We start from the raw sequence: 14,489 nt of genomic DNA, 5'->3' as shown, positions 1-14,489 counted from the left end.
AATTGGAGAATGAAATTTTATATCGGCAAAGGACCGCCTTTAGCGGATTTTCACTAAGCAGTTTGTCCATCTGGAGTTATATGGACTCAAGTGTTGTAATTGTAATAATCCATTTATGTATTTGCAGACACTGTAAATGTTGTAGAGACTACTACAAATTTATGTTGAAGAGTATGAGAGATGATTATTGTGGAAAGCTCTGTATTAGAAATAAAGGCAACGGCCTTGCCGCAGTGGATACACCGGTTCCCGTGAGATCACCGAAGTTAAGCGCTGTCGGGCGTGGTCGGCACCTGGATGGGTGACCATCCAGGCCGCCATGCGCTGTTGCCATTTTTCGGGGTGCACTCAGCCTCGTGATGCCAATTGAGGAGCTACTCGACTGAATAGTAGCGGCTACGGTCAAGAATACCATCATAACGACCGGGAGAGCGGTGTGCTGACCCACGCCTCTCCTGTCCGCATCCTCCTCTGAGGATGACACGGCGATCGTATGGTACCGATGGGCCACTTGTGGCCTGTAGACGGAGTGGTTCTGTGTAAGAAATAAAATTATAAATCAGTATCCAAGTAGAGCAATGGTTAGGTACCAACCTGCTCGTAGGGAAGTTGGAGAAATTGAGGAAAGGCATGACTATAAGATATGAGGCAAGAGATAGCGGCAATGTGAGTTTTGAAAGAAGGATAGTACCAACAAGATATTAGGAAGAGATCTAAAGACGGTCACCAGTAATGTTAATGTCAAGATCAGACAAGAGGTAAAAGAATAAGATGGTATTCAAGTAATAATGGAGATGGTATTATGTGTGTGCCTCAAGATGTATGATGTGCCCATGATTGTACAGAAAGTAGAAATTTCTAGTCTATTAAGACTAGATAAAGTGTATGTCCTTGTGATAGTAATGTTCAAGTGTTCCTTTAAAAGCAAAAAAAAAAATTGTGCCTATGAATTATATACAAAGAGAGTAAATAATTGTGATGTGGAGGATGAATAACTATGTGTAAACTTGAAGATGATTTTTAAACGCTATTGAAAAGAAAGAAATTATTGTATTAATGAATTTGTATATTCATAATAGGAATCTTGTAAAATACCATTGAAAGGTAAAAGTATCAGGTGCCTTTTGCTAAACAAATGGTTTTAAAAGACATGAATGCACTTTAAAGAAAACGAAGTAAATGTATAAAGAAAATGTAAATTTACAATTTAATAAAAAAGTCGAATGCTAGAGGCATAAGCTAACACATTGATAGCAAAATTTTACACTCTCTGAGGACAGACACCACAAAATTTTCCCTCGGGGAGGGAGGTGTCGCGAATGGGTCGCGGATGTGAGTAGAAATGCATAAGATTGCATAAGATGAACATGTAGGAAAGCAACCTAACGTCAGCCAGGGCACTGGGTAGCAGGAGAGGTTGCGTTTTTGTGGCAAGGGACGCTGGAGCTACGTGACCAGCTACGAGAGAATGTTCTGGAAGGACGACAGGACACGGGAGACGTGCGTGATCGCGGAGGATTGCATCAGACGAGCCTATATAAGCAGGGCCGCTGGTATTGCTAAGGAATTCCTTCGACAGTTGCCTCAGACGCTGGACCTGAGTTACTCTGCGAGTTACTCTGCCCTCGGAACGGGACTTAGTTTCTCTTGGCACTTAGCTGCACAGCGTCCATGCAGGATTGCACAACTTACATTCAATGTGTTGGTGCCTCTTAGGATTCGACAGTGGTCTTATCCTATCTCGTGTTCCGTCTGAGTTATTTCATCAGAAGTATATGTCCCTTATCCCACCGAGTTCCCTTATCTGCAAAGAATTTCCAGTTTGTTTTCCAGCACCAGGACTTTGAGTTGGAAGAGCCACCTCATTACTCGACGTAGCGTCTAGCTCTCATTCTGATCCGCTCGCAGGAAACTACAGACGCGGCAATCTGTGTACAGCACAGGCTTCAGCAGCAACTGACACTCGTGCCCGTTTGCTGACACATTAATACAAAGTTCAACGACTGACGTGGGCCTGCGAACATCGTCTGCATCTACATCTATGTACATGCTCTGCAAGTCACCTTATGGTGAATGGTGGAGAGTACCTTGTATAACTACGAGTCATTTACTTTCCTGTTCAAATGTGTGTGAAATCTTATGGGACTTAACTGATAAGGTCATCAATCCCTAAGCTTACACACTACTTAATCTAAATTATCGTAAGGACAAACACACACACCCATGCCCGAGGGAGGACTCGAACCTCCGCCGGGACCAGCCGCATAGTCCATGACTGCATCGCCCTAGACCGCTCGGCTAATCCCGCGCGGCACTTTCCTGTTCCATTCGCAAACAGTGCGAGGGAAATGTGGTTGCCTATATGCTTCCGTACGAGCCCTAATTTTTATTATCTTACATTCGTGATCCTTATAAAAAAAAATGTGTGTGAAATCTTATGGGACACAACTGCTAAGGTCATCAGTCCCCAGGCTTACACACTACTTAACCTAAATTATACTAAGGACAAACACACACACCCATTCCGGAGGGAGGACTCGAAACTCCGCCGGGATAAGCCGGTGATCCTTATCCAAAATGTACTTTGGCGGCAGTAGAATCTTTCTGCAGTCACCTTCAAATGCCAATTCTCTAAATTTTCTCAATAATACTCCTCGAAAGAACGTCACCTTCCCTCCAGGGATTCTCATTTGAGTTATCGAAGCACCTCCGTATTACTTGCGTGTTGTTCGAACGTACCTGGAACAAATCTAGCAGCCCCCTCTGAATTACTTCGATGTCTTCTTCTAACCCGACTTGGTGTGAATCCCAAATACTTAAACATTACTCAAAGATGCGTCGCATTAGTGTCCTATATACGAACTCCTTTGCAAATAATCCACATTTCCCTAACATTCTCCCAATAAACCGAAGTCCACCACTCACCTAAAAACTACGATCCTTACATACTCGTTCCATTTCATATCGCTTTTACCGTTACGCCTAGATATTTAACCGTCGTGATTGTGCGATGCAGCACATTACTAAAGCAGTTCAGTTAGGTGTATAGGGAAGAATAGCGGTCCTATCACACTTCGCCGCGCGGGATTAGCCGAACGCTCTAAGGCGCTGCAGTCATGGACTGTGCGGCTGGTCCTGGCGGAGGTTCGAGTCCTCCCTCGGGCATGGATGTGTGTGTTTGTCCGTAGGATAATTTAGGTTAAGTAGTGTGCAAGCTTAGAGACTGATGACCTTAGCAGTTAAGTCCCATAAGATTTCACACACATTTGAACATTTTTTTCCTGTCACACTTCCGTCGGGCACCACTGCCGACGATACTCTTGTGTTTGATGAACACTCGACTTCGAAGGCAACGTATTGTGCCCTATTACTTAGGAAATCATCGATCCAGTCACATATCTGGGAACCTCTTCCACATACTCGTACCTTAGTTAACAGTCAGCAGAGGGGCGCCATGTCAAACGCTTCTCAGAAATCTAGGAATATGGAAACTGCATGATTCCCTACATCATTAGTGCGAAGTCCGCCCCCGGTAGCTGAGTGGTCAACGCGACATTATGTCAATCCTAAGGTCCCTGGTTCGATTCCCGGCTGCGTCGGAGATTTTCTCCGCTCAGGGACTGGGTGTTGTGTTGTCCTAATCATCATCATTTCATCTCCATCGACGCGCAAGTCGTCGAAGTGTCGTCAAATCGAAAGACTTGCACCCGGCGAACGGTCTACACGACGGGAGACCCTAGTCACACGACAATTATTTAGTAGTGCGAAGGATATCATATGAGAAAAGTGCAAACTGAGCTTCGCAAGAGCTATGCTTTTTAAAACCGCGCTCATTCGTGGACACAAGCTTTTCCGTCTCAAGGAAATTTATCATATTAGATCTGAAAATATGTTCAATAATTCTGTATAAAACCGATGTTAAGGGTATTGGTCTGAAATTGTCCGGGCCGCTTCTTCTACTCTTCTCATATACAGCAGTCACTTGCCCTTTTTTTCCATTCGCTTGGAACTTTGCACTGGGGAGAGATTCGCGATAAATGCAAGTTAAGTAACAGGCCAATGCTGTAGTGTACTGTTTGTAAAAGCGAATTTGGGTTACATCCGGACCTGGTCAGTTATTTGCTTTCAATTCTTTCAGTTGTTTCTCTAGGCCGGAGATGACTATTCTTACACCGTCGAGTCACATTAATGTAACCCTTTGTCAAACGCTTGAACAACCAGTGCAGACCGCTAAGAGAGGAGGAAGAGAGTCACTGAGGATGTGGAGCCATGCCGACAGCAGTTCCGTGTACAGCAGCACTAGGTTTCTCGGTTCAGGATCCATGGAATGTACAGGCCGATCGAGTTGGTCCCAAAGATTCTTGATTGGGTTTAAATCCGGGGAGTTTAATGGGCACAGGAGCACTTTAAACTCATCCTGGTGCTCTTCGAACCACGCACGTACACTATAAGCTGTGCGACATGTTTCATTCTCCTGGTGGTTGACGCCATCGTACCGAGGGAAACCAAACTAAATATAGGGTTGGACATCGTCTCCAAGGATAGATGCATTCTTGTTTTAATTGGTTCTGCCTTTCAGAATAACGAGATCGTCCAGGGAATGCCACCCCCAGATCATAACCCTCCGTCCTCTGGCCTGGAACCTTCCAAGAATTGTTGTAGAGTGTTTGCTTTCAGTCGTTTCGCGCTGTACATGTAAATGCCATCTGACTGATGAAACATAAAACGTGATTTATCTGAAAAGGTCGTCTATCGCCATTCAATGGACGTCCAGCTGTGACGCTGGCGTGCGAATTCCAGCCTTCGTCGCCGACGAACAGCAGTGTAGATGGGTGCATAAACCAGGCGCCTGCTGCGGAGGTCTATACGTAGCAACGTTCGCTGAACGGTCGTTGAGGAGACACTGTTGGCAGCCCCTTGGCTTATCTGAGCGATCACATGCTCAACAGTTGCACGTCTATTCGTCCGTAGACATGTCGGGCATTTCCGCGCTGGCAACCGTAGAATTTATTTGCATGACTTTGAAACTGTTACAGCGGAATCAGGTGGCCGGTAAAAACATACAACTTGATTTCACTTAGGCCTGTTATATGCGTCCACCTAGTTTCACTGTTGTTGTTGTGGTCTTCAGTCCTGAGACTGGTTTGATGCAGCTCTCCATGCTACTCTATCCTGTGCAAGCTTCTTCATCTCCCAGTACCTACTGCAACCTACATCCTTCTGAATCTGCTTAGTGTATTCACCTCTTGGTCTCCCTCTACGATTTTTACCCTCCACGCTGCCCTCCAATACTAAATTGGTGATCCCTTGATGCCTCAGAACATGTCCTACCAACCGATCCCTTCTTCTGGTCAAGTTGTGCCACAAACTTCTCTTCTCCCCAATCCTATTCAATACTTCCTCATTAGTTATGTGATCTACCCATCTAATCTTCAGCATTCTTCTGTAGCACCACATTTCGAAAGCTTCTATTCTCTTCTTGTCCAAACTATTTATCGTCCATGTTTCACTTCCATACATGGCTACACTCCATACAAATACTTTCAGAAATGACTTCCTGACACTTAAATCTATACTCGATGTTAACAAATTTCTCTTCTTCAGAAACGCTTTCCTTGACATTGCCAGTCTACATTTTATATCCTCTCTACTGCGACCATCATCAGTTATTCTGCTCCCCAAATAGCAAAACTCCTTTGCTACTTTAAGTGTCTCATTTCCTAATCTAATTCCCTCAGCATCACCCGACTTAATTCGACTACATTCCATTATCCTCGTTTTGCTTTTGTTGATGTTCATCTTATATCGTCCTTTCAAGACGCTATCCATTCCATTCAACTGCTCTTCCAAGTCCTTTGCTGTCTCTGACAGAATTACAATGTCATCGGCGAACCTCAAAGTTTTTATTTCTTCTCCACGGATTTTAATACCTACTCCGAATTTTTCTTTTGTTTCCTTTACTGCTTGCTCAATATACAGATTGTATAACATCGGCGAGAGGCAACAATCCTGTCTTACTCCCTTCCCAACAACTGCTTCCCTTTCATGTCCCTCGATTCTTATAACTGCCATCTGGTTTCTGTACAAATTGTAAATAGCCTTTCGCTCCCTGTATTTTACCCCTGCCACCTTTAGAATTTGAAAGAGAGTATTCCAGTCAACATTGTCAAAAGCTTTCTCTAAGTCACTGTCATTCTCAAATTCCGTCTCAATAGAGAGAATATTTTTATGAACTGCAATGGACGGGCCCCCTCCTACGGCATCTAATCTGTCTTTCTGATATATGTTCCACGACTCGTTACATATCTGACATATTTCTATATCGAGTTCCATCCAGCTCTCGGCCCCGAGAACAATTTGAGCGTGAGAAGTTTCCTGAAGGGCACTAAATTTGTGAAAAATTTTACGTATACTTCGACAGTTTACTGACTAAATTTTGACAATCGAAGTGTCCGTACTAACTCGGACTAATTTCGGTGTCTGTGTGTCGACTTGGGAGTGTTCATCAGAGAACCTCAAACTACCGTTTAGCCAAGAAAAACCGTGAATGAAGACCTAGCGCCTGACAATGACTTTGGCGTAGCTATAGAAGCAGAAAATGCACTGTGTTTTGATGCTAAAGTGCGCTATTCATGGTGTGAGTGGGACTACCTATGCAGTATGATGGAATATATAGAGAGGAAGATAATGTACGATTTTGACCCATCTTAACTGCTATTGACTTTCACATATCTGGTTGTAAAGTGTCTATAGTTGTCATAAATGGTGAGGGAATGCTGTAATTAACGTCATGGGACACATTATACATTTAAAACCTCAAATGTTATTAAACTTGAAGACCTATATTATATATTATCAAAAAAAATGCTCAAATGTGTGTGAAATCTTATGGGACTTAACTGCTAAGGTCATCAGTCCCTAAGCTTACACACTACTTAACCAAAATTATCCTAAGGACAAACACACACACCCATGTCCGAGGGGGGACTCGAACCTCCGCCGTGACCAGCCAAAGTGTGTAAGTGCCATAAAATCTATGAAGGTTGAATTTACTGAATGAATGCCCATGTATACAATTGCACCTATAGGCCTGAATACGATTCAGATCGAATTCAAGTCATATAGAAAACAATTATTTGGCCATTACTGTAAAACCGTGTAATTGTGTGTGTGTGTGTGTGTGTGTGTGTGTGTGTGTGTGTGTGTGTGTGCGTGTGTGTGTGTGTGTGTATGTGTGTTCGCCTGTGAACTCATAAAATGTTCTACAAAATGAATTTTTCGTGTCTGCTACCATCATATAATAACTTCAATGCTGAAAAGGTCTATTAGCAATACAGACATAGCAAATTAAATAACAGTTTATCATCATTACCAATATATTTTTGAAAAACAAAAGATTTCAGAGATACGTGATACTAAGAGGGGAGGAGAATGACGTTATACACTGAAAGACAGAAAAAGACACATCATGAATGAGTTATACAAACTAGTCGCAAATTAATGTTCATAAAGATATCGACCGAAAATGCTAAATTGTAAACTTTGGCAGCCCATGGATTAATGTGTGTCGCTGCAGCACAATTTCAAAATGGCTCTGAGCACTATGGGACTTAACATCTGTGGTCATCAGTCCCCTAGAACTTAGAACTACTTAAACCTAACTAACCTAAGGACATCACACACATCCATGCCCGAGGCAGGATTAGAACCTGCGACCGTAGCAGTCACGCGGTTCCAAACTGAAGCGCTTAGAACCGCACGGCCACACCGTCTGGCTAGCACAATTTCACCATGGAGTTGCAAAGGATAGTAAACTGATGACATTTCGATAGCAGGGCACAAATTCTTTGCCACTTTCATTCCATGTACTCAGTTGGAAGGAATGTATGCCTCAAAGACAACAGTGTGATCGTACGTAGATGTCAGCATTTGAGAGAGTTCATGTAGCAGCTATAAAAGAAGCTGGTTGGATTAATTGGCAAATCACTCAACATATGAACTGGAGTGATGCCACTATTCGATGATGTTGCAGGAATGGGTGGACCATGGTCAAACACAGTGACAAGAAGGAAATGGTCGACCTACAGAGACGACACAACATGAGGGCCCAGCAATTGTCGAATGAACACTCAGAGCTCCGGATTCATCATTATCATCGATCCCACGTGCAAATGGAGCTTCAGGGACCTCAATAAAGAGTAACAGTTGGCTCACAGAAAGAGGACCGAGCTCATGGAGCCCCTGAACTGACTATAATTGGTCTCAGAACACAAACATGCCAGTTTGCAGTGGTGTCAGGCATATTCGGCTGGGAATCTCACTGAGTCGAGTGGAATTGTCTTCACTGTTGAGTCTCACTTTGAACTGAGCCCCAATGAAAAGTGAATACATGTCTGAAGACACCCCAGACAGCAGTAGGATATCAGCATCACTGTTACCCAGAATATGCCCCGACAACCTGAAGTCATGGTCTTTTGTTTCATTTCATTTCATATCAGGACCCCTGTGGTTGTCATCCGCAGCACTCTTACTGCACAGAGGTACATTGATGATATTCTATGACCAGTTTTGTAACCCTTCACGGCAAGTCATTCTGGGCTTAGGTTTCAGCAAGGTAAGACCCCCTGCACACGATGAGTGTTCCCATACTGACACAGCAAGGTCTCCCTTATTGAGAACGTTTGAAACATTAAGCCGGCCGCTGTGGCTGAGCAGTTCTAGGAGCTTCAGTCTGGAATCGCGCTGCTGCGACGGTCGCAGGTTCGAATCCTGCCTCGGGCATGGATGTGTGTGATGTCCTTGGGTTAGTTAGGTTTAAGTAGTTCTAAGTCTAGGGGACTGATGTCCTCAGATGTTAAGTCCCATAGTGCTTAGAGCCTTTTGAATCATTTTTGAAACATTATGGTCAGGACCCTCCAACCAGGTCGGAATTTTGATGATGTAACGCGCCAATAGGACAGAATTTGGCACAATATCCCTCAGGTGGACATCCAACAACTTTATCAGTGCCAGGACGAATAAATGCTACCATAAGGACCAGAGGTGGACCAATGCGTTATTGACTTGCTCGATTTGTGAAGCTTTTTCTCTTGAATAAATCATTCAATTTTTTCTGAAACTGTAATCATTTGTTAGTCTGCACACGTACATCATGTGTACCAAATTCCATCGCATTTGGATAATTCCTCGTGGTGCATGCAGTAATTACATAATAGTAACTGATAAATTTCTATGGATTTTGATATGCAATATTTACAGCATAACACACTATACATGACTGACAGAGATACATTATACTAAGAGTGAAGAGAATGATTCTTATTTACAACATTTACACAACAATAACTGATCAACTACTATTAAACTGTTTTATATCAAATATTTATAGTATATCGTGACTAGCAATGGCAGCTGAAGAATCACACATACACACATTTATGTATACAAACATACATAGTGTGCAAGAAGAAATGTGTGCATAGTACATATAGTAATGCACAATTTGCAAGCAGACATAGTATGCAGTCATTTACATGCATACACACAGGTACACACAACTATGACAAACACTTTGTCTCTCCATTCCACACACATATGCATGCACACACACACACACACACACACACACACATATATATATATATATATATATATATATATATATATATATATATATTGGTGGGTGGGGTATAAAGGGGCCAAACTACAATGTCATCAGTCTCTACATTATATATATGTATATAAGAGACCGACTTTCAATTGCAGTGCAGTATGCACCTCATGACCCCACGCCAGAAGACTGCTTTCTATACCATACGAGAGATCCACCATCACTCAGCAGACACTCTTTACAGTGTTCATTAGTGAGTCCTTTTGAGGACACACAATGCACACCCTTAGTTCATCTTTGGGTGCCACCCACATCTATGCAGTATGCAAAAGTCATTGAACTGAGCACTACAAAGTCCACAGTCTGCCATTTGCCTCGTCTTTCTCTTTCATGAGGTCACTAAACTTCTTGTTCTGAGGTGTAATGTCATAAGAATTATCAACTGCGTGTCCAGACAGGTCGTGTTCCTTGGGACTATACTTAATTACGTAATTACGTCATATGGATTGCAGCCTTTCACTCAGTTGATGAATTGTCTGTAATCTTGTAAAGCGAGTTGACATCAGCGTAATTTGGTTTTTCAAACTTGTGGTGGAATCGGTGCATGTCGAGTTTGTAGATGTCCAGAAGACACATACCGACATATATAGGCTTCGTGAGCTCGACTGAAACCTTAGACATCTCCACGGCGACTAGTCCTTCATCTAAAATTTTGTCTCACTGAAAATTTTGCCGGGTGATGTAATCTCTTGCGCCATAGCGCCTACCCCAACGGTGAACTAAATGAATTGTGCGATGTTTTGTCGAAAACTCAATTATTCGTTAATTTATAAAACTCTCTATCAAAAGCACAGGTCGCGAGTGCAGTCTCTTCGGTATTTACATCGGTGTACTTCTTCACGCAGCGACGCGGACTGAAGGAGGCGCCACAGGTGATCCTAAGAAGTGGTATCCCCAACCTAGGACACTGCTGCAGGTTTATATAGCGTAGAACATATCTCTGCTTATTCCACTGCATTGTCATCAGTTTGGGGATGGAATCATTTTGTAGGACTAGGCTCTCCAGACACAGTGGAAAGTCGCTATGATCGTCATACAAATTGGTGCAATATTTCAGATCTACCACTATCAGCGCCCACATCTTGGTTCTTATCGTGCATTCCGAAGATTCACTACTTGGACAACCATCGGAACCCTCCAAACGATAGAGTTTGTTGCACGACATCTTCGTAGAGATTGTTTACATACAAATACAGGATGTAAGATGTCAGTCAAACTGTCAGGTGCCTGTACTCCTCCACACTCGGTTGTGGGTTATTCGCTCTGGCATACATGTGGACACATTGGCAAAGTACCTGCAAACCGTGCTTCGAAAAAAAGCAACATACCATCATCAGTCAACAGTTCAATGTTGGTCCAAGTCTTTTTTAAAATTAAATCCCACGAAAGCCCCTCTGCAGTGTAATAGAAGGTAGGATCCATAGTGTATGTGCCCAGGCATACACTCCAGAATATACTTCACATTCGTAATGGCAGTGCCTGTGAGTTTGCTGGTAAATATCGTTATGTCGGTCAATGTAGTTTCGCACAGTATCTACAACGAACCCAGATATTTGTGTGAGAAGACCCCCTTCTTCGTTACAAGCTGAAACTTTGCATCGTCGGGATATGAAGCTCTGGTGATATGCACATCCACCAAACACAGTTTCTGAAGAGGTGTGTGCATCAGCAGTAAGTAATCCAAGAAGTGGAGCATCATTCTTGGCGTAATTCACTTGGAGAACGAAATGTATTTTTTAGATCACCAGGTATGATGACAATGACCTTATCATTCTCCAAGCTGAAATCATACAAGTGCTCAAAGGAAAGTGAACATCACACCCACTCAAATTATGGAAGAAGACGGCTATGTGTCATGGCAGATTATACTTCATGTTGCAGGCATTGTGAGCTGCACTTCAAACCTTATCCGTTAGACGACAGTGGTATCTACATGGAGTTCCAACTTTTCTATCGGATAGCAGCCCACAAATATGACACTTAACTGCCTGCTTGCACGAAGCATCATTCTCCAGCGATTTGTAAAGTAGGATATTTTTCCTATACGGCACGTCAACATCCCACACAAGTTTCTTGGCTCAAAGAGCTTCCATCTCGCAATATTATCCCTGATGTAGAATTTGAGTTTGCCATGACTGAAATCATATGAGCATACGAGCTGATACACTGCTGTATACGGTACATGTAGTTCTGTGCAACTGCTATGAGAGGCTATGATATCATCTTCACAACAAGCCATAGGAGCTAATAAGTAGTCAAAGTTAGCGTACAAACCAAACGGACAGTGTCCCTGGTGATGGGCGTTTTTAAACTTGTAGAACTTTTTATCATCAGTAGGCATTTCCACAGTTACCGGATCCTGGCATGAGCAATGAAACAGATGCCTTTCTGTATATTCCTGCTGAGTAAAAGAATTGAGACATTTGCAGCAGTAGCGCCGTTATTGCTTAGATTTACTCAGTTGAGAAGAATGTAGATGGGACATATTCTCGATCCAGACATAGTAATGCTTCTCACCTTTGGAGAACAGCAATAAATCTATGTTTTTAGGACACTGGCCTGCTACTTTGGAAAAGTAGAGGGGTCCAACTACTTTACACTTCACATTCCTCGCTTGCTTCTTTTCTCATCTACACACTGACATGAACTGCATAATTAGGGTACTGCCTCTCGAACTTAGGCAGATCTGTGATTGCGAAAGACTGTGACACGGTTCTGAAGTTATTACGCGCACAATATCTGACAGCTGACAGTGAAACTGGACCGCCGCGCCCCCCCCCCCCCCCCCTCCCCCATTAACACGCTAGTACACATCAAGATGGAGTACACAGACACCGCTGAGTTCCTTACAAGACTCTCTTTCCTTCACATCAGAAAAATACTTTAGTATTACCCTCTCGGTAAAAGTTCCACACCACTCTGCAATTGACTCACTCCACAATACCACACCAAACTTCCCCAAAGTTTAAGGGTGCTTTTCTCTTCAGCATCGTTACTTCCATCTTTGGAGAGGCCCAGACAAGATAATGACACAGACATCGATGGCCACAAGAACGATAGGTCCAGCGGTGGTGTAGTTGCTCGCAGCCATCTGTCCTCGAAAGTCAATGTGCAACAGCAATCCTGCCCTTGACCCCATTTTGCAAAGCCAGCAATACCAGATCGTCAAGTAATTCTGAAACACACACATCACAGCAGTCTATCAGTCTATATGTACCATGTCAAATTACGCAAAACACACAGCCACCCACCCACCCACACACACACACACACACACACACACACACACACACACACGTACGCGCGCGCGCGCCCGCGCGCAAGTATTTTTCTTTTTGGCATACGCAATCCAGTGAGTCCCGTATCCGTGCACAACCTCTAAATTGACAATCCCTCATTCTTTGGATTTCTACATCATCTTTGGCAACATATCCCCTATATACAAGCTGTGAAATCTTAGGATTTTCAGTTTTCTGGCTATTTTAAGCAGATCTATGTTTGTGAACGGTCTTGTCTGGTAGTATCGCTATGAACTTTTCTTTACGAATAGCCCAAGCCCTTCAATTTATGGTTTGAAATATAGCCTTTTACCGATAACGATGGCCTCCATTGCCATATTATATCTTTCGGTTTCCTTCGTTGATTCTTAGCGTGTCATGCATTCTTTACTGCTTGAGTTCGAGCAGCAGCTCCTCCTACCGACGAACCAACAACCGACAGCCTGGAAAATGCAGGAATTAAAAACAGAAATGTTCCATCGGATGTCTTATGTATTAGCAAAACCCTATGCACTTTAATATGTCTTTTTCTTCTTACATTCTACCTCAAGGCACCTTTCGCCACTGCTATCACTGATTTGATACTATGTTTTAAACAATCCGTATTTCTTTCTTCTTTTTTAATGTATGACAAACTGCATTCATAATCAGCCTGAATGTTTTTCCAGCAAACAATTTCAGTTTGGTGCAGACTGCCTAATCAACCGCGAATCCATCGTTACGTTGTCGTATACCAATGTCCTTTCTTCGACGTGTCTGCCTAGCTTTATCAATTAGCATTCGGTCCGTAATGAAACGATTTTATTTGTAGCGTAAGCAATATCGCGTTCCTAGCATTCGTCGTCTAGTATATTAATTCCCTTATCGCCACAAGCTAGGCGCTTTCTCAGGTCACAAAAGCTGTATCCAGGGATGTGAACTTCAAATGGTAGGTTATCTAAGAATACCAGCTCCACCTCTGCTGATGCTTTTCCTAGCACTCATATCATGCTACTGTGTGGTTTGAGGTTTTTGTGTCCTATTATACGACAAATTGTGACATTCAGCATTTTCGCTAATGCCTTGCTCCATCAGTATCTTATGATCCGCTCTAGAGTAACACGTCCAGTTCAGAGCTTTTCTGTAATTACTCTGAGTAAATACTCCTTGCAGTTATTTCACCGTTGCTGTCCTTTAAGACGTAAGTTCTCGAGCTTTTGAGCAGCACTTTGGAAATTGCAAATAGCTACGTTGGCTAGCTCAATAGAGAGGGCTTCTCAAATGCAGTTTTGTAATTTGAAATGCGTACCAAATCACCTTCGTTCAACTTCTGCTTGCGTCGATCCACAATCTTAATACGATTGTATACTGTATTTAGAAGCCCATTATGATGGACATCAATAGATCTCATCTCAATTGTATCATGTATAGTCCGTTTATATACGTCATTTATTTGTGACAATGTCTAGCCATGTGCATGACCCTCGAAGATTAAATTTCAACATCCTTTTTTGATCGTCCTGCTCAGCCACTTAACAATATTAGTTTTCAAATGGAAGAAT

General features: G+C 42.8%; 1 pseudogene; it reads left to right on the top strand.

Annotated features, from left to right (window-relative positions):
- Positions 1-215: 215 nt before the first annotated feature.
- LOC124557085 lies at positions 216-333 on the top strand (annotated as a pseudogene).
- Positions 334-14,489: the final 14,156 nt, after the last annotated feature.

This window comes from Schistocerca americana, chromosome X (assembly GCF_021461395.2).
Source record: "Schistocerca americana isolate TAMUIC-IGC-003095 chromosome X, iqSchAmer2.1, whole genome shotgun sequence".
NCBI classification, from domain to species: domain Eukaryota; kingdom Metazoa; phylum Arthropoda; class Insecta; order Orthoptera; family Acrididae; genus Schistocerca; species Schistocerca americana.
The sequence above is the reverse complement of the archived record's forward strand: the minus strand, read 5'-3'. Positions and strand labels throughout refer to the sequence as shown.